Source organism: Piliocolobus tephrosceles, chromosome 15 (genome assembly GCF_002776525.5).
Source record: "Piliocolobus tephrosceles isolate RC106 chromosome 15, ASM277652v3, whole genome shotgun sequence".
NCBI classification, from domain to species: Eukaryota; Metazoa; Chordata; class Mammalia; order Primates; family Cercopithecidae; genus Piliocolobus; species Piliocolobus tephrosceles.
The window spans coordinates 106,029,991-106,056,688 of record NC_045448.1 but is presented as its reverse complement, the minus strand read 5'-3'; the positions used below and the strand labels follow the sequence as shown (position 1 = coordinate 106,056,688).

The window sequence follows — 26,698 nt, the reverse complement described above, 5'->3', positions numbered from 1 at the left end:
GGAAGTTACTGTAACTTTGAATTTTATTCTTGGCAGCTTTAGAATGCTTTTTAAAGTGTGATGCTGTTTTTTTTTTTTTTTTTTTTTAAAGTCCTAAATGCCAAGGAACCCAAGCTTTTCTGAGTACTCCCTGCATGCCAGGCCTCCCTGGACATCCTGTGGGAGGCTCTGTCCGAAGGTGAGCTGTGGTGTTGAGGAGTGGTCAGGACACCCTCCTGAGGGGAGTTAAAAGAGGCTCATCTGGGACTAAAACCCGGTTATATCACCTAACTTCCTTCACAGGATTAAAAAATAAATGCTTTTCAATGTAAGGATAAAAATTGATTACCTGGACTTGCTGGTATCAACAATTTCTATTTTCAGTATTTTGGTTTATAAATCAGGACTTTTGTTTTACACAGTCCTTTTTGCTGAGCATACACACATGCACATCTTTCAAAACCCTTATTTTATCCCTAGAACTATGGTGGACTCTGGCGCTGCACTTTCTGTGAGCATCCAGCTAGCTGTGTGACTTTGGGCAAGGGGCTTAATTTTCTCATCCTCAGTTATCTCATCCACAAAACTGGGCTGATGGTAGTAGCAGCCCCAGAGGCCTGTTGGGAGATTAAATGAATTAACAGTTAATCCTGGTGCCTCAGAAGTGTGCAGAACGGAAGTGGTACAATGGGTTCATATACAGAGTGTGGGTGGTCGGCGGAGCTTGGAATAACATCAGCCTTTCCTCTGTGGATTTAATCTCTTAGTTATCTCTCTCTTTTTTTGAGATAGAGTCTCACTCTGTCGCCCAGGCTAGAGTACAGTGGCACCATCTTGGCTCATTGCAACCTCCACCCCCTGGGTTCAAGCAATCCTCCTGCCTCACCCTCCTGAGTAGCTGAGATTACAGGCATACACCACCACGCCTGGCTAATTTTGTATTTTTAGTAGAGACAGTGTTTCACCATGTTGGCCAGGCTGGTCTCGAGCTCCTCACCTCAGGTGATCCACCTGCCTCAGCCTTCCAAAGTGCTGGGATTACAGGTGTGAGCCACTGCATCCAGACTTAGCTGTCCCTTGCATCATAGCCTGTCTGGTATTGGAAAGCCAGGGTCCTGGGTGCGGTGTGCATGTCTCCTCTTTCTGGTCTTTACACGTCCCTTCCTCGTGCCTTATCAGGCTGTCAGACCCATGCCTGCGAGCCAGCCGAGCTGGCCTCTGGTGTTTGCCCACAGCCCTAACCTGGAGTATGTGTTAGACTGCTGGTCTTTTAATGTGGAACTTGTTCAGTGAGGCTCACCTGGTGAAGGACTTAGGCACAGTAATCAGATGTATATGGCGGGGGCGGTGGCGGGGATCATGCTCTGGTCAGGTCCATTTTCTGGAATGGGGTCAGGAAGACAGGGATGTCCTCTGATGTCCAGGAGGAAGGGTGGGGACCACTGGAAGAGGAAAGTGTTTACTCGCTCCCAGCTCCGGTCCTGGGATCCTCCTAGAGCCCTTTCCCTGAGACACCTGGTAGTTCTGACCTCCGGTTGCTGCTGCGCCTCTCTTGTTGCACCTCGCCAGGTGGTATTCTGATGTCTCCTGAAAACCCCCTTTCCTGCGCCTCCCATAACCCTCACGCAGGTGGCATCAGCTGCTATTATGAAAGCTGTCTATTATTAATTCACCCTAGCATATTGAACACCCTTCTTTCCCTCTCTCGTGTTGCTTGCATTTCTAAATGGTGTATCTCAAACCAATTAATTTGAATTTTCAAGAAGGATGACCTAAGTGTATGAACTCTGGGAATGTGAAAGAAGTGTTTAGGCAAGTGGTTGTTTCTGGGGAACAGGGTCCTACTAGGAAGCAGGGATGCCCAGTTCAGGCTTTTCCCTGGATGATGGGGTGTGTCAGTTGGGATGCTTTTGGCTGCCAACGGTGACATTTATTATCTCAGAGAACTGGAGTCTCCATCAGCATGTCGCAGTTTCATCAAGGACCTTGATTCTGCTCCTCTGTGCAGCCATCAATGCTGGTTTCATCCTAGGGGGTTAGTGTCCTCATGATTCTGAGATGGTTGTTAGGGGCAGTGGGACTGCATGCTTCCTTGTTCCTGTCCAGCAGGAGCAGGGAAGGAGACCAACCAGCTGATTCCCCAGCCAGTATCTACCAGTCCTTCCCTCTGGCCTGTGAGAGCAAAGGGTCACGGGGCCTTCCCTGGACCAGCAACGTGAGGCTGTTGAGAGTGCTGTGTGCTGATTGGCTTAGGCTGGTGGTCCTCCAGGTGTGGTCCTCAGACCCGTAGCATCAGCATCACCTGAGAACTTGTTAGAACTGGAGATTCATGGATCCCACCCCACCCACTGAATCAGAAACTCTGGGAGGGGGCCCAGAAAGCTGTGCTTTGAGAAGACTTCCAGGTGATTCTGATGCAAGGTCACATTGGAGAGCAGCTCTTTTAGTTTAATCAAGACTTCCCCCCGCTCCCCAGTTGGAGACAGAGCTGACTTCCTGAGGACTCCGGAGGAGGTTAGGTCCTGGAATAGCAGGAAGGAAGAGTGGATGGTGGGTGGCCAGCCCACAGTGTGAACTAGCCAGTGTTTAAGGCCCTGAGGGCCGCTTTGCTCTCCTGAGGCCTTCCCCTGTCCCCCATTCGCCAGCTTGTCCACCCGTGTAAGTTTCTCAGCCCCCTTGCGTGAAGCTTCTTCAGTTCCTCCAAGTGTGGCCTGTACTCTCCCTGTATGACTCGGTGCTAAAGGAAGCGACCTCAGTAACACCCCAGCTCCAGGTCCGTCTCTGGCCTAGCAGGGATGGAGTCCAGCGGGCTGGTGCCGAGAGTCCTCATGGGCTATTATGACTCATCTTCTGAAGCCATTCCTGAAGTGTGTTCATTTGTGTAAGGGCTGCCTACGCTGCTACTCCTTGCTCAGCTAGAAAAAAAGAGCAGTGCAGTTAGTAGGTGCTTGAGAAATATTTAGGGAATTGGCCTGGAGACAGCCCAAGTGATTACTTTCAGTGGTGGTTTTTACCTGTGTTCTGTCTCCTGTTTTGCAGGTACAACTCCAACTAGATGTTGGGGTGAAATAAATAGCCACCTCCGTGGTGTAATTTGTGAGATCACAACGACCCACTTTTCTGTATTTTTCCTGAAACTAAAGAGTTGAGATATTTCTGGACGTTCAGCTTTAAAGATTCATCTTAATACATAAAAATAACATTTAAGGGTAGTCTTACACTGAGCTCTAACCATATGTGCCCTAATTATTGAGGAAGGAAGGGCACCTGAGGAGGAAACAGGCTAGAGAAGGGTCCGCACGGCACGTTTCAAACTGCAGTGGTTCATGAAATCAATTTGAGGTTGTAACTAGCATTAAAAAGCTTTTTTGAAATATCAAATATGCAAGTACATTTCCTATGGGAAGGATAACCGTTTTTTGGTGAAACATCTAGTTATTCACATGCAGTGTATTTGGGGTATTGTGATGGTGTGACTTTCTTACAGTGGGTTTTGGTAAAGATGTGTCAAACCCTAGGGCTGAGTGCAGCGGGTCCTAACCTATAGGAAGGCGGGGCCTATGCTGGATATGTATACACTTGGGATCTTTTCCTGGGCCTGGGGCCTGTGGCTTTTGTCAGAACGTGGTGGTCTGTGACTCGCCATAGATCATGAACCACTGACCTAAAACCAGAGGAGACATTCAGTGGTGTGGGCCAGTGGGAGTGGAGCTGGGGGCATGAGGAGCAGGTACAAAGCCCTGGGCCTGGTCCTGCTCTGGTGTATTGTCCATGGCGTTAAGTCATCTGGGCCAGATCCTCCTGATGAGGAGGCCTCTGCACGGCCACCCTGAAAGACAGGGGAGATGGTGACAGAGAGTGTGTTGATCACCTGAGGTCAGGAGTTCACGACCAGCCTGGCCAACATAGTGAAAACCCATCTCTACTAAAAATACAAAAATTAGCTGGGTGTGGTGGTGCACACCTGTAGTCCCAGCTACTCAGGAGGCTGAGGCAGGAGAATCACCCGAACTCAGGAGGTGGAGGTTGCAGTGAGCTGAGATCACACCACTTCACTCCAGCCTGGGTGACAGGGCAAAAAAAAATTACCTCTGGATGCCAGATGGGTCCTTTACCTAACAGGTGGAGCGGCATATTTCTTCATAAGAGAGAGAGAGTCTCCTTGTTTGGGGCTGGCCCCAGTGAAGGCATTGCTGCTTGTGACTCCCCACTGGAATCCTTTGTGCCTTAACACTGTCAGGACAGTTCCCAAGGCTGGCTTCGGGTCAGCCATGATCCCCATTATTTAATGCAGGCTCTAGTCTGGTTTGTATCACAAAGCTTATGGAGTGATGGCTTTGGCATGTCTCTGCTTTTTTAGGGGGAAGGGGCAGGTTGGATTGTAGGTAGAAAGTCCTGGATGTGAATCCAAGTCAGCTTTCTCATCTGTAAAATGGGGAGGGTGCTGGTCTCACGGGAGGGTGGCGGGGATTGATAATACGCATGGGAGAGGGCTGTGAACCGCAGTGCACTGGATCAGTGCAGACACGAATGTTTCCACCCCCGCTCCACTCGACAGTCTTGGTAACTCTGTTTTCCCCACAGTACTCTTATTTTTCACGTGTGCTCAAAGGGCTGGAGTATACCCTATTGTTGACTCCTGCTCAGGGCACCATCCAGGGGAAATGTCACAGAAGAGGGAGGTGCTGAGAGGCAGGGACATCCAGCGAAGTTCAGAGGAGAAGGGTGTGGCGGTGGGAGGAGGAAGTGGACGGCTGGCACTCCCTAAACTCTCAGTCAGCTGGTCAGGGACCCAACTGAGTCTTCTACTGACACTGTTTTTATAAGGAATGGAAGGACTAATGATTGTATGAGCTGAAATGTTGAGTGTTTTCACATTTGTTATTCATTCTTTGTTGTCTGTGTATACAAATGTTAAATGAAACGATCACATTACATAATTGGGTATAATCAAATGGCAATAAAATGATATGTTTGACAGAGCCCAATATTTTAAAATAGGGCTACGTGCCAAGAAATGTCAAGATAGGTTGGGTAAGGTGTCTCAGGCCAGTGATCCCAGCACTTTGGGAGGCCAAGGTAGGAGGATTGCTTGAGCCCAGGAATTCAGACCAGCCTGAGCAACAAAGCAAGACCCTGTCTCTACTAAAAATTTAAAAATTAGCCAGGTGTAGTAGTGCACACCTGTATTCCCAGCTTCTTGGGAAGCTGAGGCGGGAGGATCACTTGAATTCAGGAGGTTGAGGCTGCAGCGAGCTACGATTGCACCAGTGCACTCCAGCCTGGGTAACAGAGTGAGGCCCTGTCTCTATAAAAAAAGAAAAAAAAAAAAGAGATACCCCAGAATCTTCCAAATATTGCTACTCCTATGGTTTGGAAGAGGGGAGTGAGTAAATGGATTGGTCTTAGGGATGGCACCTTGCTGGTAGACTGTGCCCACCTCAGGTAGAAGGCAAGGGCTAGCAGTCTCATGTGTAGTTGTCTCCTACTTGCCAGTGACTTGGTGAAGTCATGCCTGAATCTCACCCTCCTCTTTTCTTGTTCATCTAGCGAAGGTGATTTCCTTTGTTCCTCCCCCCTCGCATCCTCCCTGACGGCGGAATGGAGTGGTGATAGTGCCCAGGGGCTACATGGTGAAGTGTGGTGTGTTCTTGATTTAGTTCGCATTGGACAAAGACACACACACATACAAGTGTCTATTTAGGGAAGTTGTTCTTTGGTCTGTTTCCTTGGAAATACTGCCTTTTTATTCTTTCACTTTCTCTCCCCTCTGCAGTGATTCAGCCGTAGCTTTCTAGAGAAGAAACTACATAGTGTTAGAGACCCTGGAATACCAAGGATATATCAGTGGAGAGGGAAGCTGCCTGTGTGTCACACAGACCACATTCTTCCCGGTCCAGCTAGAGCGTCCCGTGCCTTTCCTTGGTTTTTCCATCCTCTCTCCATCACTCCTTCTGAGGCCCTTTGCAGACAGTCTCCCAGTACAACTACAGATTTTTGTAAGACCAGCCCTTGTGGATTTCCCCTTGACTGATGGAGACCACTTGACTCTAGCATGCTTTAGGCACACTTATCTTCTGTTTCAGGTCTGAACTGTCTTTCTCTTTCTGGCAACTTTCTTTCCTATTAGCCATTCCTGACTTGTTTCAAAAAGGATACATGGACTTGAAATCAGTTAAAGCAGAAAATGATTAAAAAGAAAAGGGCTTCAAATGTCAAATAGATACAACTATATAAGTTGTAGAAGAAGCTCTGAACACGTTACAGGGAGGTTGCCATTGCTAAAAGCTTTTACATTTTTTATTTATTTATTTTTAGAGACAGAGTCTTGCTGTGTTGCCCAGGTTGGAGTGCAGTGGTGTGATCATAGCTCACTGCAGCCTTGAACTCCTGGGCTCAAGCATCCTCTTGCCTCAACCTCCCAAGTAGCAATGACTACATGCGTGTGCCACCACACTTGGCTTATTTTTAATTTTAATTTTTTCTAGAGACTGGGTCTTGTTGTGTTGCCCAGGATGGTCTTGAACTCCGGGCCTCAGGCAATCCTCCTGCCTTAGCCTCCCAAATTGCTGAGATTACAGGGCGTGAGCCACTGTACCCAGCCACTTTTACGTTTTTCGTTCTCATCCATTTCTTCTGGAAACACTGCAGAGACCATGAGAATAGGAGCTTGTCTTACTCCATAGTGCAAATAGTCTTACAAATAGTGTTCAACCATCAATTGCCCAAAACACGTGTTTTGTGACTATTATTGTAGGGTGCCTTTGAACTGTATGGTATGTTAAATAAGTCCACTGGAGGGAGGAAGATCTTTGTGTTTTGAGTCAACTTAATTATTTAATCAGTCTTTAATTAGTGTAGTGTCTTTACCAAGCTAGATAATTAATATATTTTGTCAGAGAAGAAAGCCAGTGGATGCGTTGTGAAGTGGTGAGGGACCTTTTGTATGGGTGGGTTTTCATGTGGCTCAAAGGGAAAGGATACCTCAGTGACAGCAGTGTCACTGGAAACAACTTTGTACCAACGTGCACGGTGAGGAATATTCAGGTTTTAAAGTTAATTTCACTCAGTTTCTCCTGGGGGAACACATTGGCCTTTCTCATTGGGGATTTGACTGTTGGGCCATGTCCCTGGGTGTGTCCCAGCCCAGACACTCAGGGTACTGGCCACCCTGCCTCAGCCCCCTCTAGAGCAAAGAGAATTTTAAGCAGTAGTGGATATAACTTATTTCAAGTAGGATTAGATGTAGCTGGGTGAGCATAGTGGCATGCACCTGGTGAGGCTGTAGTCTCAGCTACTTGGGAGACTGGGGCCGGAGGATTGCTTGAGCCCAGGAGTTTGAGACCAGCCTGTCTCAAGCAAACAGACAAAAACAAGATTCCGTGAGCTATGACTAAATTCCCGGGCAGTAACTGCTGTGTTATTCTTTGGGAACTGGGCATCCCAGGGTTTGACCAGTGTTTCGTATGATAGGTTGGCTCTTCTGTAAACTATTAGGACTGTACCAGTGTTTGTCATGGCAGCTAGCAGCCTGTGGCGTAGATGGTGAACCTAACTTAATGGACTACTGTCATGAATACAAACAGGTGCTATTTTTACCTCATAACCTAGATTTGGCAAATTAAACATTTGAGACAATAAACAGGAGTTTGGTTTATTAAGCTGTTTGAGCTTGCTACTCAGGCAGGCCCAGAAATAGGATTGGCTAGGTTTTTTAGGATTATATAAATGTTGACTCTATTAGGGAGAAACTCTTATTTTTGTTTTGTTTTTATTTTACAGACAGAGTCTCACTGTGTTGCCCAGGCTGGAATGCAGTAGACAGCCATAGCGCACTGCAGCCTCAAAATCTGGGGCTCAAGTGGTTCTCCCACCTCAGCCTCCCAATTAGCAAGGACTACAGGCATATGCTACTGTGCCCAGCTAAATAAACAATTTTTTTATTATTTTTATTTTTAGAAATGAAGTCTTTTTCTGTGGCCCAGGCTGGTCTGGAACTCCTGGCCTCAAGTGATCCTCCTGCCTCAACCTCCCAAAGTGCTTGGATTGCAATCATGAGCCATCACACCCTGCCTAACTTCACATTTAAAAAAGACTTGAGCCTGGGCAGCATAATGAACCTTCATCTTTACTAAAAATTAAAAAATTAGCTGGGCACACACAATTATGTGGTGCACACATATCTGTAGTCCCAGCTGCTCAGGAGGCTGTGGCAGGAGGATAGCTTCAGCCCAGGAGTTCAAAGTTGCAGTGAGCTATGATTGTATCGCTGCACGTCTTGGTGACAGGGGCTTGCCCCTGCCTCGAAAAAAAAAAATCATCAAATAGCCCTTTCTCACCTTCTCTCCCCTGGGAGTGGCCACGGACAGGCCACAAATGAACACAACACGTTTCCTGGTACCCAAGATGAGTCATTGCTGCCTGTGATGCCTGAGCCTAGTGGTTATCTTCCAGAGTGTTCTGCTAGCCAGTTCTTTCTCCGTAAAAACATTCAGATTTTTTTTCCTCTTTGAGAGTGAAATATTTTACTTAAGGAAGCTGACCATCGAACTTCATAGAAATGCCTTCCTGCCCCGTCATGGCTGTGCTGGTCTGTGTGTTTTTCGGGGCTTGCTTTCGCATTCTGCTGGTATCCTGGGTGAGCCTCTGGCCCAATGAATGGGATGCCACACATTTTTTTTTCCAGGAGAAACAAAAGGTGTTGGGACCTCTGAGTATGCAGAGTGAGGCGTGGCCAGGGGGAAGTGGTTCTGATTTCCACATGGCGTCTCTCTGGACCTTAAGGGGGAAGGCACTATCAGTGGAGCACTGCAGGGAGAGAAGTACAGCAGAGGTGAAGGTCTCAAAGCATGACCGACTGTGAAAGGTGGCTTTTAGCACACTGCTTGTGGCCCTGCTAACACCTGTCAGGATGGCAGCCACCACACGCCCGAAGGCACCCGAAGTGCTTGATTTTGACTGACTTTTACCACATTTGCCACCAGTGTGGTTGGAGCATTCATGGGGCACAGAATATGGTACCAGGTCAGGATTGCGTAGTGCTCAGGCAGAGCTTTGTCCTTCGGGAACGCCGCTCACTTGTGAGACAAGATGGGTGATTCAGGTCTGGACTGGCCCAGGGGAGGGAGTGACACTGAGGAGACCTGGGCCAGGGGCTTGGCCCTGAACCAGTGGTCCCTGCACCTGGGAAAATCGGCACTCTGATTGCCTTACCTGGTTTCCCGCCCACCCCTCCCTACCCTAGTTGAGTGGCCTAAGAGAGGGTAGAGTTCCGGGAGCTATTAGGAGGAAGGGGGTCACTGCTAAGTAGCCAAAAGGAAAAACAACATGAAAGTAAGAAAGTCTACCAGGACACCCTGGACACCCTGGAGGGCTGGCGTGCAGAGTGCTGAGGGGCTGACTCCCCTGCGTCCGTGTGTGGGAGGCCCTCTTACCCTCTCCTCCTCGGTGTGCAACTGGTTGATAGTAATTCCTTGAGGATCTGGAGAAGTTGCTCAAGTGTTAGATTCCACTTTACTGCGTGCTGCGGGGGCATCGTGTCCCATAGCGGCATTCACAGTGTGAAGACTGCCAGAGTTCTTTATGGACACACCCTGCCAACATCATGGATCTGGGTTGTCATAAGACTTAAGTGTCCTTCAGGGCAGGGACAATACAATAGCTCAGTTTTCTTTGTATCTCCAGAGTGCCCCACTGTGCCTGGCACAAAATAGTCAGATAATCAATGTTTGTCGAGTGAATGAATGAACAAAGCTAGTCTGTCCTTGTCAAAAGTAGCAAGAAAAGCCTCAGCCTGTCTTGGGAAGACAGCCTGCTTCCCTGAGGTCAAGATGAGGTTCAGTCTCACTGAGGAGAAGGAGGTGAGATCAGAAGCCACTGCACAGTTGCTGCCCCAGTAAGTTCTCGGGGAGAAACCAGAACGGTCAGTTTGTCTCACTGTGCTTGTCAAAGGCAGAAGCCTGTTTTCAGCAGTGACCTTTTTTGTCCTTGGCACACAAGCCCATTTGTCCAGGTGGCTGGAACCTAGGGCTGCTTCCGCTCCTCTGGGTGAGAAGGTGCCACACCTTCGGGTTTGGTCATCGTGTGTGTGTGTGTGTGTGTGTGTGTGTGTGTGTATGTTTAAAATTAAAAGTCAACGTTTTCTCCATACGCATGTGCATATACACACATATGCAAGTGTGGTATTATAGGTGCTAAAGAGTGCAGAGAAGCCTGGTATGGTAGGGGCACCCAGGAAAGGTGGCCTCTTCCTCTCATAGGTTTTGGGGAGCATCACAGGGCCTCAGGGAAGAGTGAGTTATGTGTCAAGGGAGGGCAGTGGCTCAAGCTAGGGGTCTTCAGAGATAAATGAGGAGGGACTGAGGCAGTGCATCATGAAGGAGGCTCCGGAGGGGCAGGGCCAGATCACCCAGGGGCTTGAGCCCTTTCAGGCCTTTCGTAAAGCTTGGGAATTCATTCATCCCACACTGGAGGGTGTCAGACTCTCTAAGACTCTTCCATTCTTTTTGTTTGTATCATTACTTTAAATGACAGAAGCAGTTCCACAGTCATTTTCATGGACTGGGGAGACCTTGCTTGGATCACAGGAATTCTTACAACAGTGCCAGCGCTCTCACCACCCGTTTCGGGGGATGGTGGGCCGCGACTAGGCTTCCTTGTCTTCACTCCCTGTTGCCCGTACAGTTGCGGATGCCGCAGCTCACCGAGTGCCGCGTGGCAGTGGGTCCTGCTGCGGGACGTCCACCATGCGGACCACAGGGCAGGGTGTCCCTGGCCTCCATGGGGTCAGGGGTGGAGCTGTTACCTGTGAAATGACAGAAATGAAACCCAGCAATGGGGAAGAATCGTCTGCACCCCCTCTAAGCCACCCATGAAGCACCGTGCTGAAACACCATGAGGTAGAGGAAGCATTGGAGTGTAGAGAAACCCGGAAATACTGGTTTCTAGAAACGGTATTAATTGTCTCAGGGGCTCTCCCTACAGTGTGAAATAGCTGACTGGGCAGCTGCAGCAGGCTCCATCTTCTCCATAGCTGTGCTCTTCCCGTGGCCTCGCAGGGTGTCTGCGCAGCGGGTGCGGTGCAAAAAGACACAGTCAAGCCTGCGAGTCAGTAGCTGGCGAGGGGGTGGTCTGGTAGTGAGAGATGATTACAGGGACAGGGGTTGGCTCATGGTTCTGCCACCCCACCCTCCATCTGTAAGATCCTGGGACTCTGGCATGGAATATAGACTTCACTGTGCCACATGATGTAGTGACGTGGCAGAGGAGGCAAACAGGGTAGAAGGAGACAAGTCAGAGAAGAAGGAAGGATGCTCACTGCCAAGGCCATGGCGGTCACTGCCAGCAACAGTTGTAGGCCTGGCTTCGATTCTGTCACCTGCGGGGGTGACTGCCCCAGAGTAGGGCCCCTTGAAATCTTCCATCCCCTTATTAGCTGTGCACTAATGTCTCTTGGAGAGACTTCTCAAAAACCTCCCTGTACTGTACTTGGCTTGATACGTTTGATAACATTTTATATTTTGTTTTTTAATAGGCAAACATTTTCATGGCTTAAAAATTGTAAAATATAGCAAGATATGTAGTGAAGCCTGTTTCCTACCCTGTCCTCTAGCCATCCGTGTCCCCTCCGTTAAGACACCAATGCCATGTGCTTGTTGGGTGCTTTCCTGAAGTTACGCTGTGTATATGCCAGCAGGCCGTGTGTGCAGACATGAGACAGTTTTCAACACCCCTGGTGCCATGCTGCATGCTCGCTGTGCGCCCCTTCTCCTCACAGTTTCGCTGGCCCACAAGGAGTTTTGTGTTCCTTTGTCCGGCGGCATGCTGGCCTGCTGCCAGGCTGTGCTGGAGATTCTTTAACCAGTGCTCTCTGGATGCTGGTTCGCCTCTTTCCAGCCCGTGCTTGGCACTAATACGTTAGTGAAAGAAGCTGCACCCCCCTTGCTCTGAGGTCTGGGCCTAGGCTCTGGCTGGATCGAGCATCATTCTAGCTGGAAAAAGAGGGTGGGGGTAGATGACGTTTTAAGCTTCTGCCCATTTATTTTAATTATGACCTGGCCTGTAGGGTTTTCTCTGGGAAATGGGCAGTTAATGGTTAGATAGTATTTGTAAGACGTTTGCCTTTAAAGGATTGCCTTCTAGTGGCCGGGCGCGGTGGCTCACGCCTGTAATCCCAGCACTTTGGGAGGACGAGGCGGGCGGATCACGAGGTCAGGAGATTGAGACCATCCTGGCTAACACAGTGAAACTCCATCTCTGCTAAAAATGCAAACAATTAGCCAGACCAGGTGGCGTGCGCCTGTAGTCCCAGCTACTCAGAAGTCTGAGGCAGGAGAATCGCTTGAACGCTGAGGCAGAGGTTGCAGTGAGCCGAGATCATACCACTGCGCTTTAGCTTGGGCGACAGAGGGAGGCTGTGTCTCAAAAATAAATAAATAGATAAAAATAATAAAATGAAATAAAATTAAATATTACCTTCTAGTTACACACAAACCTTTTATTTTTTTAATTTAATTTTTTTTTCTTTTGAGACAGGGTCTCACTCTGTCATCCAGGCTAGAGTGTAGTGGCAGGATCATGGCTCACTGCAGTATCTGCCTTCCAGGCTCAAGTGATCTTCCCACCGCAGCCTCCTGAGTAGCTGGGACTACAGGTGTATGCCACCATGCCTGGCTAATTTTTAATTTTTTTTTTTGTAGGTAGGGGGTTTGACCATGTTGCCCAGGCTGGTATTGAACTTCTGGGCTCAAGCAATCCACCTGTGTCAGCCTTTCAAACTGCTGGGATTACTGGTGTGATCCACCATGCCCGGCCAACACACAGACTTTTAATTTTTTATTTATTTTTGATTTTTAATTTTAAAAAATTTTTATTCGAGACAGAATCTCACTCTGTCGCAATCTCGGCTCACTGCAACCTCCACCTCCCAGGTTCAAGCCATTCTCCTGCCTCAGCCTCCCAGGTGGCTGGGATTACAGGCGTGTGCCATCACATCCAGCTAATTTTTGTATTTTTAGCAGAAACGGTCTCGTTTCTACTAAAACGGGGTTTTAGTAGAAATCCGTCTTGTTTCTACTAAACGATCTCGAACTCATGACCTCAGATGATCTGCCCGCCGCCACCTCCCAAAGCGCTGGGATTACAGACATGAGCCACCACGCCCGGCCCACACAGACTTTTAAACTAACCTGTAGCATCCTACGGTGAGTCTTGTCAAGGCCGCTTTTGACCCCAGTTTCGGGTACATTGGCTCTGTTGGGCTTTCCTCCGCCTGGCCTATCAAGGGGCCAACTCAAGCTGCAGGTGCAAAGGCAGATGGTTCTGGAGGGACCTTAACGACAGCCAGACCCAGGAACACCCAGTGCTCCTGTGGAAGTCCACATTTCAACTGTGATGGTGTCTCGCTGAGGCTGGTTCTGGCCACGCCCTCCCGGCGTTTCAGCTGTTCCAACCAAGGTGCCCTGCATCTTAGAGGGAAGGGAACGGCCTGGGCAAGGCAATGCACATACATTCTGGAGTCATGTTGGCTGGTGGTCTTCAGTTTCTGAGTCTGCGATATGGCACGGTCATTCGTCACAGGTGGGGTGATGCGAAGTTACCGAGTGGGAGCACACCTGCCGGTTCTCATTCACTCATGCAGCAGATCGTTTTCAGGCACAAAGGAAGTGACTTGTGGAGCTAGCCCTGGGGTCTGTAGGAGAGCAGGAAGTAGTAGCCACCCGCAGAGGGCTCACAGGCATGTGCCTGCGAGACTGCTTACAAGCCCCCGTGTGGGGTTTAGGGCAGATCAGAGCCATGAGCCTCTGTAGACAAGTGAAGGTCTGGTGGTGTGAGCTGTTAGGCCTAGGGTCTGCTGCGTGCTGTAGTGCCGGGGCTGAGGAATGCCGAGGCAGCTCTTCCTCCGGTCTCTGCTCGCTCCGTGCACAGCCCTTGTCTCCTGCCTGATAGTGGTCAGTGGTCAATTGGCTTAGGGTACACAGTCTCCACCCAGTGAACCTGGCGCTGGCAGAAGCTCATAGAAGAATGGGTGCAAAGAAGATAGCTCAGAGGGCCTGCAGATGGCTGCTTTTAGGAAGTGAATAGGCTTCTTCTTTTTCTTCATGTTTTCTTTAAGATACTCTTGAGGTTTTGAGGCTCCACCCTGAGCTCTTTGTGTCTGAGGGTTGCTGTGGCTTGGTGAAGGGCACAGTCTTCAAATCTTGCACAGGCAGGGGAAGGTTGGGACAGCACAGCCCTGACTCTCAAACAAAATGGGGCAGAGGGGAGGGCAGGAGAGCCGTTAGATTCACAGGGCCTCATCCTCGCAGGAACCCAGGGGAAGCTGAGGCCCAGGGTCTGCATGGTGGAGGCCGAGCTCCACGGAGGAAGTGGAATTATTGCACACGGTGTGTTTCGACACTTGAGTCTCACCCCTCAAGGAGGAAAATCAAGAGTGGGGGTGCACGGAGCAAGGGGTGAAGAAACAAAAAGCAGGGGGTTTAGGGGAGAGAGAAACCTCTTTGCATGAGTCAAGCTGAAAAGCACTTTGGAGGGTCAAGTGTTAGCCAGTGTCTTCTTTTGCCTGCCCAGCTCCTTCTTCTGCCGTGTCTGCCTTGTCAGGGGCAGAGTTCTCAGTTCCCATGTCAGACTCAGCAGCAGCTTCTCCTTTGACGGTTGCAAGGCCTGTGGCTGAGAGAAGTACTTGTGCTGTGTTTCTGCAAAGGGAAAATGGCCCTGATCGCAGCTCATGATGCCTCGGATCCGGAGGGTCCCCTCCACGAGGTATCAGCAGAGGCCATCCTGTGAAATATTTTCACTAACTGAACTGAGTGTTGAAGACAAGGCCTGTGGCAAAGTTATATATATATGGGACAAGCTGCGAGTCCTTGGACAACCTTGGAAACTCCTTTTTAGGACAGAATCAAGTGAGATGATACACACGCAGGAGCTTTTGTGAGCGGGGATACAGAACTCGTTATTGCAGCACAAGGTTGTAGCTTTTCACACAGCTTTTGAGGATGGGTTGGTGGTCCAGGGAGGATGTCAGGGACTGGCTTTCACTAATGGGGATTCTGGAGTTCCTACCACGTGCCAGGTAGCGTGCTTATTGCTTTGTATCCACTTCCCTTTTAATCCCTTGTATTAGCTTCCTGTGGTTGCTGTAACAAACTTGGGGGCTTAAAGCAACAGGAACTTATTCTCTCACTCTTCTGGAGGCCAGAGTCCAGAATCAGCATCATGGGGCTGAGTCAAGCTGTGGGCAAGGCCGTGTTCTCTCCAGTAGCTTAGGGCAGAATCCATTCTGTGGCTGCTGGCGTGCCTCGACTGCCGGCCCCTTCCTCCGTCTTCACACTGGCAGGGTGGCATCTTCTCTCCATGACTCCACTTCTCTCTGCTTCTGTCACACGGCCTTCTCTTCTCTCCAAAATCTGCTGCCTTCCTATAAGGACATTTGTGATGGCATTTGGGGCCTACCAGCGTAATCTAGGATAATCTCATCTCAAGATTCAAAACTTAATTGAGCCTGCAAATCCTTTGCTGTGTAAAGTAACGTTAATAGGTTCCGAGGATTTGAGCGTGAACCTCTTTTGCAGAGGGTATGATTTGACCTGCCATACCTCACAGCAGCCTGATGAGGACTATACTGTCCCACATACAGTGGGCTTAATGAGGAAGCTGAGGCTTGGGGAGGCCCGGGGTGGCCGTGGTCCTTTCCTCTCCCATACTCTGGGGTAGCTGACTCTGGGGTCATTTTGTCATGTTGCTGGGCACTCACTTGGTGAACAGATAATCCCCTGTCATTTTACTATGTTGTTACGTGGGTTTGAAAAAAGAGTTTTTCAGCTCTCTCTGGCTGAGCCCCTGTTCCTGTGAGGGCCTGTGCTTTCTCCTCTTGGCTCCACCCTGGCTTCAGCGCAGCACTTGAGAGGACAGTGGCTTGGGTCTCACTCTGGCGCTGTCCCCCTTCCTCTCTGCTCTGTCTGCCACAAGTCTCACGCCACCCCTCCCCCCAGTTGCTTAGGAAGGGACCTTCTTGTTATGTTTTTTTTTTTCTTTTGTGATAGAGTCTCACTCTGTTGGCCAGGCTGGAGTGCAGTGGCGCGATTTCTGCTCACTGCAAACTCGTCTCCCGGATTCAAGCAGTTCTCCTGCCTCAGCTTCCTGAGTAGCTGGGACTACAGGCACCCGCCACCGCGCCCTGCTAATTTTTGTATTTTTAGTAGAGATGGGGTTTCACCCCATTGTTCAGGTTGGTCTCCAACTCCCAACCTCAAGCAGTCTGCTTGCCTCGGCCTTCCAAAATGCTGGGATTGTAGGCGTGAGCCACCGTGCCCGGCCTTGTTATGTTTAAAATCTTAAGCTAACCCTATAGAGCACTCACTGTGCACCAGCACCTGCTGGCTGAAGGGTGTGACAGACATTCCCTATCTCAGATTACGATGAGTCACTGGCATTTTTGGAACTTTACTGTGTTGTTGCTGTGCATGCAGCACTTCATGTAATCCTCTGGGATTAAATGATAAGTGTCTGTCATCCCATTTTACCAGTGAGAGAATTGTAGCTCAGAGAAGTTGTCGCCCAGCTGGTTGGTGGCAGAGGTTTCAGAGATCTTTCTGTGCATTAAACGCTCACGTATGGTTATGCCAGGTAAGCCTTGAAGGGGATAGACCCATTGCCAAACTCACAGGAGAGAGAGGAGGGCACTGACAGGTGGTGATGTCTGTCTGTCTGTCTTTCTGGTGGGGACCCACAGTTTTATTTCCATCTCTTCTTCTTTTTCTTTATCAATACTTGTCGCACACTTGTGTGTTTTTTGGACAGTCCCTGAATAACTACACCAGGCTTCCGAAGGCTGAGTTTCTTAGAGTAGCCGGGAAAGGGCCTTTGACTTTTCCTCTTAGATGTTCTCTTAGTCTGTTTAGTGCTGCTATAAAAGAATACCTGAGGCTGGGTAGTTTTTAAAGAAAGGAGGTTTACTTGGCTTACAGTTCTGATGGCTGGAAGGTTTAAGACTGGACATCTGCATCTGGTGAGGCCTCAGGCTGCTTCCACGCGTGGTGGAAGGTGAAGGGGAGCTGGTGTGTGCTGAGCTCGCATGGCGAGAGAGGAAGGAAGGGAGCGGTGTGGTGGTGGTGGTGTCCCAGGCTCTTTTCACAGCCAGCTCTTATGGGAACCAATGGAGTGGGAACTCATGCACTCCCAAAGAGTGGGGGGTTGGGGGAGGGCATTAATGTATACATGGGGGATCCACCCCCATGACCCAAATACTTCCCATGAGGCCCCACTTCTAACATTCAGGGTTAAATGTCCATGTTTGGAGGGGAAAAACATTGTCCCTGTGTGCCTGTGCCACACCTGCCCCTCCGTCCCCCTCATCTGCTGATTATTCATCATACTGTTAACTTGGTCTCTCCATCCGTTTAAACCCTTTCTCCTTTCCCCCTACTCTGTTACTGGTAGGACTGCGAAGCTGTCAGCAATGTTAGCGACACCGCCCACCTGTGGGGGCGACAGGTGCAGTGAACCTAGTATCATTAGTGTCCTCTGCCCTTGGAACTGAGCAGAAATTATCTTCTCAGCCTCCGTGGATTTAAATTCTGTGTTCTTGATGTGAAGCTTCTTTTCCTTAAGTTAGAGTTTTTGCATATACAGCCCACACATGTACTTGCATTTAAGTTTCTTGTCTATATATGCACACACAACACACTTGATTTTCTTGCATCATAACGTTTTTCTGATTTTAAATCAGAAAAGGGCCAATGAGTTGAATAACTGCCTATTAGTTATAGACAATTATTATCTAATGGTCTATTATCTGGTTCTCTATTATCTAATCGTTATCTATTATTAACTATCTAATAGTAATCTATTTCTTTGGAACTTAAGTACCAACTTAGTGGTAATTTTACATGAAATGAAATGTTCTCTGGGTTCCAGATAACTTATAAATGGGCTTTTAGAGTACAGCCTGTTGGTTGAACAGGCCATAAGTTCAGCCTCATCTTTGTAGAGTTCCACAACTAAGTTTTACAATTATTTATGAATGATAGTGCTTAGCATACTTTCCAACTCAGTGAGACCATGTACGGACTGAACTTGTAATAACCCTGAGTAAATCTTAGTGAAATAATATTAAAACTTGGAGGTTTTACAGTAAGAGAGATCCTTAGACACAACAATTTTAGTGTCTCATTAAAGAAAACAATTTTATTGGTTGATTGAGACAGAGTCTTGCTCTGTTGCCTAGTCTGGAGTACAGCCATGTAATCATAGCTCACTGCAGCCTTGAACTCCTGGACTCAAGTGATCCTCCCACCTCAGGGTTCTGGGTAGCTGGGACTACAGAAATGCGCTACCGTGCCTAAATTTTATTTTTTATTTTTTATTTTTGTATAGGGATGGGGGTCTCGCTATGTTACCCAGGCTGGTCTTGAACCCTTGGCCTCAAATGATCCCTCCCAAAGTGCTAGGATTTCAGGCATGAGCCACCATGTGTGGCTGAAAACAGAAAATTTATAAGGTGTCACTAGGGGAGGGTAATGAAGGAAGGGGAATAAAATCCAAACCAAAATAAGTGCTGTGTGGTGTGTGGCTGGTGGGTGGGTCGCATTTCCGATTCTAAGAACCGTGGCATTTCTTTTTGATGGTTCTGTTGATCCTGAAACCAGTGAGACTGCAGTTTGTGAAGGATCGTGATCGAAGTTGATAACTCCTCCTGGTTCACCGCAGGACCGTGAGTCCAGCTGAGACCAGATGCAAAGCTCGGGGCTGAGACTGAGAGCCAGAGAGACCCAAAGTCTCTCCGTCACGCCCACACTGGTCCTTCCAGCCTAGGAGGTACGGTGGCTGCCTCCCAGGGTGGTTGCTGAGATGCTTTTGAGCAGAGCAGAGATGAGCCAACCATAGCAGGACAAAGTGAACAGCTGGGAAAAGGGGTTGTGGGGGCTAGAGGTAAAGGGAACTGGAATAGTGTTGCAACTTTCCCCATCCTGGCTGTACCTTACCATCACCTGGGGGCTTTTGAAAACCATGGCGTCCTGCCCCCCTTCCACGCTATGCTAAGTAGTGTAATCCTGGGTGGGGCCAACATGACATTTGCCACCTTTCCCATGAGGTGATTCTGAGGTACAGCTGGGGTGGAGAGCAGTGGGCCTTAGAGGTTCAGAACTTGGCCTCCTGGCTGGGCACAGTGGCTCACGCCTGTAATCCCAGCACTTTGGGAGGCCGAGGTGGGTAGATCACAAGGTCAGGAGTTCAAGACCAGCCTGGCCAAGATGGTGAAACCCCCCCATCTCTACTAAAAATACAAAAATTAGTCGGGTGTGGTGGCATGCGCTGGTAGTCCCAGCTTCTCAGGAGGCTGAGGCAAGGAATTGCTTGAACCTGGGAGGTGGAGGTTGCAGTGAGCAGTGATTGCTCCACTGCACTCCAGCCGGGGCAACAGAGCAAGACTCCGTCTCAAAAATAAATAAATAACTTGGGCCGGGCACGGTGGCTCACGCCTGTAATCTCAGCACTTCGAGAGGCCGAGGTGGACGGATCACCTGAGGTTGGGAGTTCAAGACCAGCCTGACCAACATGGAGAAACCCTGTCTCTACTAAAAATACAAAATTTAGCTGTGCGTGGGGGCGCATCCCTGTAATCCCAGCTACTCGGGAGGCTGAGGCAGGAGAATTGCTTGAACCTGGGAGATGGAGGTTGCGGTGAGCTGAGATTGCACCATTGCACTCCAGCCTGTGCAACAAGAACGAAATTCCATCTCAAAAAAAAAAAAAAAGTACGTGATCTCCTGATAAAATAGGCCCACCTATTTGAAATCCCCTCAAAGCGGTACTGAGCCAGTCCCTTAGATGCCGAGCCTCAGTCTCTCGGGCTATGAAGGTGAACTGTGATGTGTGATGTGTGATGTGCATAGTGGCAGTATGTTCTGCTATGCACCATGGAGGATTCCACCGCCATAGAGGCTTAGTCATGACTGATGTGAAAGGACCAGCAGCACGTGACCTCCCGCCCCTCTCCTTATACATCTCACTTGGTAAAAACCACAGGCCTGGTTCTGGCCACTTCTCAGCACAGTGGCCTGTGGCTGGAGAAGAACACATGACATGTTGGTGAGTCTCTAAATTCATGGTCTCAGAGCTCCAGTGAGCCAATGGACGCGTTTGGCATTCGGAGTGTTTCCCTGTGGTCCTAGACGGGGGAGCGGCCCCTGGATTTTAAAGAGCTCTGGACCCAGTGGTGCAAGTGGGGAGACCTGGCCAGGGAGGCCACTGGGAGGCTGACCCAGTGCAGGTGCAGCTCCACCTGGAGCTCCCCTGATTGGACTCCCGCCTCACGAGGGGCATGAGACTCACTCGGCGCTGCTTCTGAGCTCTGAGTCCTGGCTCCTTAGTGGTCCGTCTCTTCCCTCCGCCGGGAGGCATGGCTCGCTGGGCTTTGGCCCCCACAAGGAGGCCTGGTGCAGCCTTTCCCCTTCTCAGCCACGCACTGAAGGGGCAGGAAGGGGAAGCATGATGCCAGAACCACAGGAAGAAGTGGTGCTGAGTTGGGTGGTCACTTGCTTGGTGTGGCCTCTGGTTAGACATGGTTCAGGGCCATGCTGCAGGAGGAGCTGGGATACTTTTTTTTTTGAGATGGAATCTTGATCTGTCGCCAGGCTGGAATGCAGTGGCGCAATCTCGGCTCATTGCAACCTCTGCCTCCTGGGTTCAAGCAATCCTCCTGCCTCAGCCTCCTGAGCAGCTGGGACTACAGGCGCGTACCACCACGCCTGGCTAATTTTTGTATTTTTTTTATTTTGTATTTTTTTATTATTATACTTTAAGTTCTAGGGTACATGTGCATAACGTACAGGTTTGTTACATATGTATACTTGTGCCATGTTGGTGTGCTGCACCCATCAACTCCTCAGCACCCATCAACTCATCATTTACATCAGGTATAACTCCCAATGCAATCCCTCCTTCCTCCCCCCTCCCCATGATAGGCCCCGGTGTGTGATGGTCCCCTTCCAATTTTTGTGTTTTTAGTGGAGACGGGATTTCACCGTATTGGCCAGGCTGGTCTTGAACTCCTGACCTGGTGATCCACCCACCTCGGCCTCCCAAAGTGCTGGGATTACAGGCGTGAGCCCCCGCGCCCGGCCGCTGGAAGACATTTCTAAAGAAACTGTCACCGTCCTTCTCTGAGTAGGTTTCAGTGTGGTTTTGTGTTTGTTACAACCTTGTTGATCTGTAGTTTCAGAAATCAGAATGGTTTGGCCCAAGCTTTTGATTTGAGATCACACTAAAATAGTGCTAGCTGTGGGTGTTGGAGGTGCCTCCTGTGTACGTGAGTGTGCATGTATGTGGTGTGCACGTGCACGCATGTGTGTGTCTGTGGCTTCGCTGTAGATGGCCGGCGCGAATGACGTCCTGACCTGAGTCCTGTGAGAAACACTGTTGAGTTACTTCACAGTCATTCCACACAGGAGAAAAGGACGAATGACTCTGTTGGGTTAAAAAATTGAGTTTTGAAAAGCTTTTTTCCCTTTATACTTGGCAGTCTCGCAAAGCTATCAGGAGAAAATGTAGAATTAAAATATATAGCAGGTGGGAGTATGGTTTTTTAACTTACACTTAAGGTTTCTATGGTATCTCATCATGTGTGGAATATTTCTGTTAGACCATCTGAGAATTTTAAGCTCTGGTGGATGGAAGTGAGGTTGCTTTTGAACAAAAGGCTTTGCCGTGCTGCTGCTTCTCAGAGGCTGAGCGCTGAGGAACCAAGATCGACGCTCAGTGTGTGCTGGCTACAAGTGGACCTTGTAGATTCGGAGTGCTTAGTCTGGCGGTCTGCAAGCTTTGAAAACATTTCTTCATTTAATAATCTATAAATGTCGAAGCCTCCCACGACGTTGCCGACCCTGTTAGTAAGTTTGCCGCAGCCCCCCCAGCTGCCAAGAATGCCTGGGAACCCCTGTGGGGGCTGAAGTCACAGACAGCGCCGTGGAGTTCGGGACTATAGCCCTGGAATTCTGCCACAGACCAAGCAAACTGCCAGGGGTGTGTGGTCTGGGGTGAGGACTGATTGAAGAAGTAACAATCTTGGATGACTTTGAAAAGCTCTGGGAGGTGCCGTTGATGTGATGTTGGTACTGGGAGTGTGCTGGAGGCCACCTGTCCCCGCCCCTCTTTCTGTGCCCCGCAAGGCGGGTGTGGGGATCGAGAGTCTCAGCTGGGCGCTGGTCTGCTCCAACAAGGCCTCTTTGTGGTCTCCCATGTGACTCCATTTTCTCGTTGTCTCCTGTGGCCGGGCCTGTTTCTGCCCCAGAGCAGCAGTGTGGTCCACGTAGGTGGAGACCTTCAGGGGCCAAGGAGGGCTGGGCCTTGGAAATGATGAGCTTGAGCCCCTGTTAGGGTCAGGGGTTGGGGGAAGGGCATGAGGTACACAGCTGGGCCTGACCCAGCCCTGCTCCTGGGAGTTCCCTCAGCATGTGCCCGAGCAGAAGGCTCTGTGCTGTGAGCACCCCCACGGCAGTGTGCACAGACTGGAGTCCTCCAGCAGATTCTCTTGGCTGCCCTGGATGGAGTTAGGGTGAAACTCTGCTGGGGAGAGCACAGTCCAGTGGAGAAGCCGACCTGATGTGGACAGACGAGCTCTGTGGCAGGTGTCCAGGGAACCAGGCCGGTGGTGCAGATGTCTGTCCCTTTCTGCCGAAGTGCTCTCTCCCTCATGCAGCTGTTCTCCATGTGTCCTCTGGACGATAACTTTCTGAGGGAGAGGCCACAGCAGATACGTCTGTGTCCCCTCCCGTAGCCCAAGCCCAGAGGTCACTGAGGGCCTGCTGTGGGTATTCAAATCTGTGCATCCTCAGCAGGAAGCATCTGTAGAATGGGAGAGTGAGGATTGAGAACCTGAGATTCTCCTCTTACAGAAGAGGGCACTGGGGCCCAGAAAGGGCGGTGACATGCCTAGAGTCTTGCAGCTTAGCTGGGACATGGCTGGCTCTGGAGTCCAGGCTCCAGGCCTCCCTCTCCGCGAGGTGCTCCTTTCGGCTGCTCTGAGCTGCACTTCTGCTTGCCACAGTGTGGGAGTGCCCTGGGCAGGAGTAGGGAGGGTATTGTAGCTGCAGTGTAGTGTGAGGAGGGCAGTGTGGTAGGAGCATGGAGTGTGGGGGGCAGTGTAGGGACAGTGGAGAGGGAGAAAGGCAGTGTGGGGACGGTGTATAGTGAGGAGGGCAGTGTAGGTGCAGTGTAGAGGGGCTGACACCATGTCGTGGGCCACCTGCTTCCCCTCCTTACTCTGGGCATGGGCCGTGATGGGCTGCAGTGTGGTCACGGCCTCCCAGGAGGTGCCGCTCAGTGAGTGGCCCCACCGGGGCCGGGCGGTGACCATGAGCTGGTTGCTACCTTTGGAGTCTTGGTGGGTGGGTGGATGGCACCCGGGATCACACAGCATTAAAAAGTGGATCCAGGCCTTAAAGTATCTTGATTTTCCGCTTCACCAGGTGGTTGAATGAAAACATGTTGGAAAGGTGATACATGTGATTGGGGAAGAGAAGTTTGTTTACGGGGGACATTTTCATAAGTTTTGTTTCAGGGCATTACATATCTCACATGGTTACACACTGTGAAGGTATTACCTTTGGTCTCATTCAAAAATTACAAAATGACATATCGAGAAGAATCACCTCTGCCACCTTGTGTTCCAGTTCCTCTCCCCAGAGGCAAGCAGCGTGCCCAGCATTTCTGTGAGCCCTTCGGGAGCAGTCTGCCATATACAGCCACGGATGTTTCCATACGCTTTCTTCTGAAGTGTGCATTCGTTTGAGCAGCTTGTTTGGAAAGCCGTATATGCAGGTTGTGAAGTCACTTTTGGTTTTGATTTCAGCCTCCCATTCTTTCCCTTTCTGCATTTGTGGTATCTACTGTCACCTTGGCAGCCTCAAGAGCAGCCTGTGTGGGTGGGTTTTGGTGTCCATGGTGCAGTGGGCGAGGGCCACCCCCAGCCTTCCCTGTGCTTGCTGAGGCCCGAGAGTGGATTTTGCTTTTTGAAGCTGGATTCGTACACCAAAGGACATCCTTACACCAAAGGACATCCTGTGAGAGAGTTGGGGTTGGGAGCTTGCTTTCTGCTGCACTGTGTTGTCTTCTCTGTAACGTGGGATGCCTTAGAGATCCAGCTCCACCTGTGCTCCGAAGGGCCCTGGGGGGGATGAGCCCACGCTGGCACCGCATGGCCGCTTACCCCACAGGCATTATGGTGAGAGCCACATCAGGTGAATGGCCTGCCTGGGTCCTCCTGCTTGGTGAGTGACAGACGAGACCCAAACCGGGCTTCTGGCCCTAGCTCTGGGCCTTTGGTGTACCCTGATGCCCTGGGAGGCGGCAGACCCAGCTGACCTGAGTGCCATCACCCCGACATTTGGCAGCCTCTCTTTGCAGATAGCCATTAGCATCAGCCTAAGTGACGTGCAGGAATTTCACAGTTACAGCTTGGGGTTTTTGTTTTTTTTATTTTTTTTATTTCTATGTCATGAATAAAAAGCATCTTCAGATAACTTTTCTTGTGCACCAAACCCATGTGGGGCCCTGGGGGATCCAAAAGTTATTTTTTATTAATCACTTAATAAAAGCTTATTTGGGGCTCCTGCAGTGACTCAGCTTTGTTCAAGATGAAGCGTTAAAGATGACTTAGGCCCTTCCCCTAAGGAGCTAGAGGAGACAAGGATGTCCACTGTATCAGAGGTTTTTTCTCTTTGTGGCAACAGCAAGGGCCATGTCACAATAAGCAGCGGGTATTTCCTTCTGCCTGGAAGTGAGTGAAACTTCACAGAGGAATTGCTGTTTAAATTGGTCGTGTAACATCAGTGTGAATTGTCCAGCCAGACAGGAACAGGAGGGGCACTCCAGGTGGGAGCGGACAGCTGAGCAAAGGCATGGAGAGGGCCCTTGTGAGATGCTGTCGGAAGCAGCTTATGAGTGTGGTACTGAGGGAGCTTGGGAGACATAGGAGGGCAGGAGATCCATCCTGGGTGCAACTTCATGCTGCGTTCCGTGTGTGCTGAGAGCCACAGAGGGGATTTAAGCCAGGGAGTTAGCCCATTCGATTTACAAATTAAGATCCACTCTCAAACCCCATGGGTGGTGTTTGAAGTTCTGAGATCATCTTTCTTTCTCAGCTATTTAAATTCAACTCATGACCCACCGGGATGACAGGTGAGGTAGGAGAGGGAGCATAGGCCTTGGAGGCAAGCAAAACTATGGGTAATACAGGAGTCAGAATATAGTGCAAAATACATTTAATCTGGCTGGAATTCCTTGTAAAATTTAGCAGGATATTGAACGTTTACAGATACTTTGTTTTTTTGCCTTAGGCATCAATATTACATTGCATGACCAACAATGGTTGTCGCCTCCTGCTGTTTGCTGGGGCATGCTGGGCTGTGTGGGCAGGGCTGGGGCTCAGCCACCCTCTGCCTTCTACCTGCTTTCCTCACCTGGGGTGGGGGCTTTGGGAGGAGGGGAGCCGTACTACCTGTGATGGGGAGGGACGGGCCTCGGTGGGGGCCTGTGTGTCCATCTTGCCTGCCAGTGATCACTGTGTGGAATGCAGTTACAATGGTTTTCATTTTAAAACTTTTTCTACAAATGCACTCTCTTCTCATTTGTTTACCAAGGCTAATCCACAAATGTTTAATCCACCCACAGGTAATCCAGATTTGATGGCAGAATTTTACTGAAATCAACTCCAAATAGTTTTGTGATAACAAGTCTTTGCAATGATACCTTGCCCGTGTTTTTTTCCTTAATGAGTCAGACTTGCCACGTGAAATTTCTACCATCTCAAAACTTTTTAAAGAATTTAATTAGAACGCGTACATAGGCTAATGAAGATTCACATTGTAGAAACTTTTAAGATTTGAGTTTCAGTTGTTCCTGGAATTTTAAGTTTCCTTTTTTGGTGCCAGGTGATTCCCAGTTTCAGGGCCAGGTGTTGCCAGGACACACGAGCAGTGCTAGTTTGACTAAGCTTTAGGGTTATATATTAAAGTAACGCGTGGCTGGATGCCCAGTCAAACTAAGACATGCTAAGCTCCACGTCTGAGCAGTAATGGCCCTGTTTGCTGTCTCTTGGAAGGGTTCACACCCAGGAGCTCAGAGCGGGGACTTTCTCCTCCAGGGCCCGCCCCTCGCTCTGGGGACGTACTCTCCTCCACCAAGCCCCGCTTAGGTATCCAGTCTGCAGCCACAGTCGGGGAGGCTCTCAGCTGGGGTGCTGGGACCCAGCCCTGGGGTGCATGTGGGGAGGAGCCCTGCGCAGGGCAGGGGTGGTGCCCCCGGAGACCTCTCCTGGCTCAGAGGGGAGTGATGGGCGTTCCACAGCCGGTCCAGCAGGGCTGGCCTCCCTCTGAGCTCATGGTTTCCGCAGCGCTTTCCCTCATTCACCGTCACCTGGGAATGGCCACGAGAGCCTTGCTTTCCTTCCTGTCTTCCAGAAATTCTCATGGGACCCTCCCGCCCGCTCTCTTCCTGGCCCGTGACGATAGGGGGTTAAGTGTGCACTTTTAACAGATAATTAACCTTCATCAGGGCCTTGTTTGCTGTTGTCACTGTTCCCTGTTCTCTGGGTGCTCATGGAATTTGAGTCAGGAGGACCACCACCAGCCGTGCTAGCTCTTGCGGCCTCAGTCTTCTGACCTTTAAAATGGGACTGGCGTGGGAGCTGGATCCAGTGCGAGTGCAGTCCCTGCGGCCC

The 26,698-nt window shown here is 49.9% G+C and overlaps 1 protein-coding gene and 1 long non-coding RNA gene across 10 annotated transcripts in view; one reads left to right on the top strand and one right to left on the bottom strand.

The window, feature by feature from the left end:
- Window positions 1-26,698, top strand: part of INPP4A (inositol polyphosphate-4-phosphatase type I A) — a 145,980-nt gene that overhangs the window by 6,077 nt on the left and 113,205 nt on the right. The window contains exon 1 of one of the 9 annotated variants that reach the window (XM_023211429.3): window positions 13,539-13,557. The exons of the other annotated variants lie outside the window; for them this stretch is intronic. The gene's annotated coding sequence lies outside the window, so the exon portion shown is untranslated. Of the gene's footprint in view, window positions 1-13,538; window positions 13,558-26,698 lie in introns of those variants that run through there. 9 annotated transcript variants of the gene reach the window in all.
- Window positions 9,224-14,088, bottom strand: LOC116418460. Its single transcript, XR_004228494.1, has 3 exons — window positions 13,167-14,088; window positions 11,579-11,969; window positions 9,224-10,783 (listed from the first exon to the last, which is right to left on the bottom strand). It is a non-coding gene; the product is annotated as an uncharacterized LOC116418460 (long non-coding RNA).